Raw genomic sequence first — 6,745 nt, 5'->3', positions numbered from 1 at the left:
ATCCAACCTTCACCGAATAATCCATTAAAGCTGAAGTCTTGCAGAACATGCACACATCCAGCTAAAAAATATAATAATTAGATTATAATAAAAAATGTAACAAATAAAATAAAAAATACTGGAAACATAATACTTATATAGTTTTAGGAGCCATGCCCAGAAAAGACATCATAACCATGTGATCAACAAAATTTGGTTATTATTTTGTAAATGTGCTTGTTGTCCTTATTTTAATCCTTTGTGAAATCTATTTTTGCATTCAACATTTGCACTTCGTTCTCCTTGAATTTAACTCTTTTTCCATATTGGTAAAAAAAGGTTAGCATTCATCTCACGCTAGGTAAAGGAGCACCCTACGTCATAGTGACGTAACGCTGCGTCATCATGACGTAAATAAACCTAAATCCACCTCAGGGGTACCTATATCGATCTTTGTAGTTGTACCACAGAGCAAGACCACCTACAATCCATCAGACCGCAACACCGAAACCAAGATGGAGGCAGTCTTAGGCCAAGTATTTCAGAGCTACCCTAATACGAATTATTTACAAACTTCATAAATGGAAAGTATATTCTAAATTGCATACGAAATGTCGTATTGTTATGTATTTTTCTATATTCAAACTTAAATAAAAAGTTGTCATTAAAGCCACAAATTACGTAATAAGTACTATGATGAAGTAAAATTATGAGATGCAACTCAAAATCAAATGCAAACAACTACTACACAACACATGTAAATGGCATATTTGGACACTAATAATAATTTGCAAAATAGAAGCTACATAGCAATAATAAATGAATAATGCAACTAAAGCTCAAAATTGTATTAAACAATATGCAGTTAATTCTAGTCACTGGCATAACGTTATATGCTAGAAGTGGTTTCATTTTGATTACCTGTTGGATTTATTTGCTGCTCAGCTTGGCCACTTTGCGTTTTGTTATTTTTGCTGCAATGTCTTTATGAGTTCCTCTTTTTTGTTTGACTAGGGTTCGAGAAATTTCCTTTGAAACACACTTTTCATTCAATAGTTTTGTGTGATTATTAACAAAACTATTTGAAAGCGCTTTAATACTTTCTTGATTATTTTCTTTAAAGGAATGCCACATTTACACACACCATTAAGGTTACTAATGCATCTCTCTGATTTTCAAGTTTGAGAAATTCTGGTTCATATGTGCTGCTAATCAGAACTTGAAAAGTTTATGTATATTACAACACAAGGAAATCATTATAGAAGAAGGACACTTAAAATCCCCCACGATTCAGTTGGTTGAAACAGGAAAGGAGTTCTTTGGTTTCACACTGCAACAAAATTTCATCCTCTGTCTGTAACATTTCTTCACAGCCTGAACATTTTCCACCTATTTTCAGCTTTTCAAGCGCTGTTTTTCTGGTGTAGCTAGCAATACAAACCAAGACTTTCAAATCTTCATCAATCATGGGAAAGTTTGTTAGTTCCTCTAGAGCAGGTTCTAATTTATCTAAATTTTCATACGTTTTGGTGTTTTATGCTGTAATTTACTTTTGCTGCAAAATCATTTAATGTAAATTCACCATGTTTAGTAGATCTGAGCTTTAGTAGACTTATTACTTTCAGTTTCCTCTCAGATTCCAAGATTTGCTCAACTGAAACATTATATGTGCAGCCACTTAGCCTTCTATAAGCTCCGAATCTTGCTTCTAAAGCGTCAGTGTGTAATTTTGCTGTAAGAATGTAGGACAAGTTGTAAGTATAAAAAATGTATCTGCATAACTGAACTGTTGTTGCAAGTGTGTGAGAGAAAGCTGTATATGTTTCATTGGTTAATTTTTCATGAGTAGGCAATGCATGCCAGATATCAAGATATGTTTTCAAAGTTTCAAGAAACACAAGTTTGGAGTCAGTAGGTCCAGTGATTGGGCTAGAATTATAATCTGATTTGTATTTGCCTTTCATGGGATACTGTACATTAGAAACTGTCCACCATTTAATGTTTAATTTCAAAAACTGAGTAGTGCCATCAGAAATCTCAATCACCTGACTTCTCAAAATTTCTAGTGCTGCTACATTTTTAGAACCAAAAACATTGAGAGCAAGGGTAACAATCTGTCTCTCAATAGAAGTTGGATATACTGCCTTTCTCACTAGCTATGGGGCAAGTTTCAACACTTTACTTTTCTCAGAATGAAACACGTTCCTCAACTCTGAAAACTTTGCTTCACTGACAGTATATTCACATGCAGCATTCCCTTCATCACTGTGTAGAAAGGTATTGATGAAAGCAAATGTATCCGCAGTATTTGGCATTATGAAGGATTCATTTTTTCCATTCAACTAGTTATTTCTGATACACTTAAGCAAGTGCACACTGTCAAACAGAAGAAAGAGAAATTTGGATGGAGCAACTGGATTTGTAATACACGGCTGTAAAGTGCCACCACACATAAGCTGATACATTTTTCTATTAGTGCTATGGTTAACTGTTACCAGGCATATAAAATCATACTGATTCTCATGCATTAACTTTAGTACATCAATTGTCATTTTCAGTAGTGTATCAGAATTAACATTTTTTACAGGAAAGAGAGCTATTACTTCTTTATAATCAGAATGTAAAGATGATGCCATGAAAACCTGCATTGTACCTGCTGTTGTAGTATCTGAAATATTCTCAACAACACCAAGTATCTTTCCTGCCTTATAAGAGAATTTTGAGTTAACATAAACTTCATCTAGCATCACTGAAATTACCTTGTCTCTTTCCTGAAGAAATTTATTTTTTCCATCAAAAAGCAATCTGTGATTGACCAATACAAGGTTTATTTGGACCCATTTTGCATAGAAACTGCCTTAAATAGACAGGATGAGGTAATGTTAACACATTTGTTTTCCTCAAGTGATGGTAGGCACCAAGAAATGAAAAGCAAATGGTTGCTGCCCATATCAAAAGCTCAGGAGAATATCTACTTTGCTTTTTTATTGCAAGTTGTAATTGCTCCAAAACAAATTCTATTTTAGGTGGTATTTCAGCGTCAAAATCACTACCAGCTTTCATAGGTTGTTTGAAAACATTGACTAAAATTATGATCTTGTCAATGGAGCCAGTAGAGTTATCCGTAAAACCATTTAGGTGACTCACCAGATTGTCAAATTTCGTCCACTTGTCACATTTAAAGTTGTCTTCCGCCCCAGACTGTAATATCCATTTCAAGGTTTCTGTCGGCAAACACACATTTTTGTGAAACACTTTTATTTCCAAGGAACTTGATATCTTGAAACACACTGAAACTAATGGCACATCACTGACTGAATCATCCTTTAATTTAATGAAAGATACGTAGTCATCCTTTACTAAAACTGTAAATGGACAAACATTCCTTTTCTGCACTTTGCTTTTAAAATGCTGAAAGTCAGGTATATTGCCATTTTCGCACCACTTACTGATACTACATTCATCACGTTTCAGTAGCTGTTGAACACGATCTTCAGGATTCTTCCTTTCCTTAGGAACTGGTACTGTGTGATAAGAAGGTTTATTAGGAAAGATAGTTGGAATTGCATCATTTGTTAGTTTTGGTATTATTCCTGGCACATGTATTGGTTCACTATTTTCCACAGGAAAAATGTCTTCCCTAACCACAAACTTAGGTTCAAAATGCTTAATGCATACAACGGTTTTATCGTTCACTTCAAAATTATCTCTAGGAATTAGTTTAATCCATTTGTCCCTCAATGCTGTTTTCTTGGGAAACTTAAATTTTGAGGTATCGTATGTTTTGCTGTAATTGGATTTACATCCTGGTACACAACAGCTACGACCCATCGCAAGAACGGTTTTCACTTTAAATTATGCCGAAGTTACTACAGAAAATAGAAAATAAATACTAGCGTAGAACTTGTGACGACATTCACAGCATATAGCATAAATAACAGCTAGTAATAAATGCTTTCGCTTCTCTTGAACGTCACGTTCACAATGTTACACACACATGTTATGGAAACACAAGCACGCTGGTTTGTTTCCCCCACGATTGCTGCTGTATTGTCAACTATCGACAGCTGCCTTAAGGTCTGATTTATTGTAGGTGGTCTTGCACAGAGGTTGCTTCGTAATGTGAAAGCTGAATATAAATACATGTGCAGAAACGAAGTTATAACAGTTGTGTGGTGTGTTCAGCACAGTTGAATTAGTTATTAAGCTGGAACAATTTTGGACGCTATTGTGTGTTTCATGAACATAACAAATATCTGAACGAAGGAACCATAACCACAAATAAAGTAAAAAAAAGCGAGAAGTCATTTTTTTAAAAAAGATAATACCGAATGTTGATGGAATTTTAATTTTGCCTTCATGTTGCGGATCAACTCAGTAAATTTTGCCCCTCAGAAATAAATTATTGCTGATGATTGTAATGTATAACGTAAACTGTTTAAAACACGTCATTATTTTTCTTTATTCGCTGTATACTGTGAAAAACCAATGATATTTCGTCTATAATTGTAACTCACATTTTAATATTTAAACACTATCAACTATATAAAAAAAGTTAGTTTCCTAGTAGTTGCCAAATGATGTTCAACACTTACTGTCACAATGGGTAAGGTACTGGACGAAATAAACTCAACAGCCTACAGTTTTTAGCAGCACTAAGTGATGTTTCATATGCGATGGTGGAATACTATTTTTGTTTATTCTCTCAATATACATGGTATAAATTTTGGCGGTGTTTGGCATGATTACTATACCTATTTCCATACTGCCTAAGAGTCATACAAAAAGTAGGTGATAATAACGACAACACTTACTCCTTTCAGTTGCTTAAAATGCTGGTAAATATGACTTCCATGTCATTGTTTTTCACAGTATACAACCAAAGAAAAATAATGACGTGTTACAACAGGTCAGTACATTATAATCATCAGCAATAATATATTTCTGAAGAGGGAAAGTTTCTGTGCTGATCTACAGCATGAAGGCACAATTAAAATTCCAGCAACATTTGGAATTATTTATAGAACCACATTAATTTCTCAGTTTAACGTTTCTACCCAGAAGAATTATGTACAATCCATTGGCTTTTATAAAAATGCAAAATTCTAACTTCTTGCTATTTCACGTTTCTATCCACATGATTTTTGCACAACTAATTGGATTTAAAAAAAAATGACTACACGGTGTTTTTTACTTTCGTTATTGTTATGGTTCCTTCGTTCAGACATTCATTACATCAAGAAACAAACAATACCACACAAAATTGTTGAGATTACAGCTTAATAAGTAATTCAACTGGGGTGAGCATACCACACAACTGTTGTCACTTTGTTCATACACGTCTATTTACATTTCGCTTTCACGTTATCGGTACAACCTCTGTGGTACAACTGCAAATATCGAAATACGTACTCAAGAAATCGATTTAGGTTTATTTACCTCTCGATGACGTAGCATGAGGTGAATGCTACCCGTTAAAAATACAGTTGTCGTTACGTCACAAACTCGTAGCAGACATCCGCCATCTTAAATAGCACAAAACATTAGATTCACTGTATTGATACCTCCATGGTTCACCGTAGTGACCCTTCCCTGTGACGTCTCCCTGATGTGCCTGTGCCCAGTTTCGAAAGTGTTGGGTGCTTTGATTGTGTGGAGCCGTAGTTGTTTCATAAAAAAGGCCAGCTTACGTTGTTTATGGGCGTACTAATCTGTGCGATGGTAATATAAAATTGAAAGGAATAACGTTTAATTTGCGAGTGGAACCGTTCAAGCGATATTCTATTTTGTATACATGAATTGTGGCTGCACTGTTTACTTTTATTGTAGTGACTGTGTTTCTGTCATTTGATTTTAGATTTGCCTTACTTTGCTCAGTATCTGTTCATTCTCTTCTTTCCTGTGCTTTTCATTGCCTTCCACATCACAAACGCCCTGACATCCGAGCCACACTGTATTGAAGGTCTCATCCCCTCACACCACATGGCTACATAACCGCGCTGATTGTTGGTGTAGCATCTCATGCCTAATTACTCATTGTTCCCATTTTATCCCCCTTTAAAAAAGATTCTAGCTAGAATAGCCAGAGACAGCAGTCATGTGTGTGTTTTGTGTGTATGATTATATGAATATGTGTGTGTGCAGGGACAGTGGCAAGGGGAGGGAGGGGCAATGGGGACTATAGAGGCCCCCCCCCCCCAATGGAGTACCATATTACACTGGATAAAATGACTTCAGAAATCAGCGAATATATTATTCCAACAGATTCAATAATTTTTTTGTAATTATGCAGCAATATAAGTTGCAATGTATTTCAAATTCATTTAACAAAAGAATAAGACTGGTAAATAGCTTACTATCTAAACCAATAAATATCATTTAACTTAAAATGGGCGCCTCATTATTTATTAAGGGGAGTTGGAATGCCCTATCTCGCCAATGTTAAATTTGCTAACTTTGTGTACCTTTTTCTTTGGAACTATTATCTTCAGAACTTTGAAATTCTGGCAGAGGTTTTCAGCATATATTGTGAGCCCACTGAACTAGAACCAATGTTTTCTTTTTGTTGGTATAGTATTTATGAATTTTTTACCATTAAGCCATTTTTTATTGGAAAAAGTATAACATAAACTTCCCTAGTTCAGAGAATAAGCCAGTTCTTGTCATGATTCTAGTTCAGTGGCCTCTTTGAACTGTTTTGCAGCATTTCTGAAAATTTGAATGTTGTTGGTTGAGTGGTTTATGAGATAAAGGTACATGTAACACT

General features: G+C 34.9%; 1 protein-coding gene across 1 annotated transcript in view; it reads left to right on the top strand.

Annotated features, from left to right (window-relative positions):
• The first annotated feature begins 444 nt into the window (after positions 1 to 444).
• LOC126411844 (uncharacterized) overlaps positions 445 to 6,745 on the top strand; it is a 180,331-nt gene continuing 174,030 nt past the window's right edge. Inside the window, exon 1 of the mRNA XM_050081398.1 lies at positions 445 to 515. The gene's annotated coding sequence lies outside the window, so the exon portion shown is untranslated. The remainder of the gene's footprint in view (positions 516 to 6,745) is intronic.

This window comes from Schistocerca serialis, chromosome 1 (assembly GCF_023864345.2).
Source record: "Schistocerca serialis cubense isolate TAMUIC-IGC-003099 chromosome 1, iqSchSeri2.2, whole genome shotgun sequence".
Classification (NCBI taxonomy): Eukaryota; Metazoa; Arthropoda; class Insecta; order Orthoptera; family Acrididae; genus Schistocerca; species Schistocerca serialis.
Note: the sequence above shows the minus strand (reverse complement) of the source record. Positions and strands in the feature narration are given on the sequence as shown.